This window comes from Myotis brandtii, unplaced genomic scaffold, assembly GCF_000412655.1.
Source record: "Myotis brandtii unplaced genomic scaffold, ASM41265v1 scaffold952, whole genome shotgun sequence".
Lineage (NCBI taxonomy): Eukaryota > Metazoa > Chordata > Mammalia > Chiroptera > Vespertilionidae > Myotis > Myotis brandtii.
This window is the reverse complement of record NW_005371930.1, coordinates 319550-320102: the sequence shown is the minus strand read 5'-3', so window position 1 is coordinate 320102 and position 553 is coordinate 319550.

Sequence of the window (553 nt, the reverse complement as noted above, 5' to 3'; positions counted from 1 at the left end):
GGGCAGAGGTCAGACACCCTGGCCAGGCTGCAGTGCCCTTTGCCCCCGGCGGCCATTCTCTCCCTGGCTCTGCTCCTGTGTCCTAGGCCCGTCTGGGGACACGCAGCCGGCGGGTGAGTGTTCCAGCTGTGCCCCTGCTCGTGCCCCACGGTTGATAGCGGGGACACCTTGGATCGGGGGCCTCCCTAAACCTGCCCCCCTTCCTGCTGCAGCCCCCCCGAACGCCCTTTGCCTGGCCCAGCCGAGGGCTCCCTGCCGAGGACGCGAAGCTGATCCTCATGCAGCAGGTGTGAGCTGGGGCCAGGGCCGCGCACCCCCTGCTTCCCCTCCCCTCCCCGCCCCCCAGTCTGGACAGTGCTGGACTCATGGTGGGGGGTTGCTGGCTTGGACTTGGAGACTGGGAGGTAGGGGTCCCTGGGACCTCGAGCTGGGTGCCCCCCTCCTCTGCTGTCTTTCCTCCGAGCTGCCCTGGCTGATGGGTGGAGGGAGGAGTCCCAGCGGTGCGGCCTGGGCACGGGCAGGCCTGGCCCCGCGTCTGCCTGCTCACGCGCAG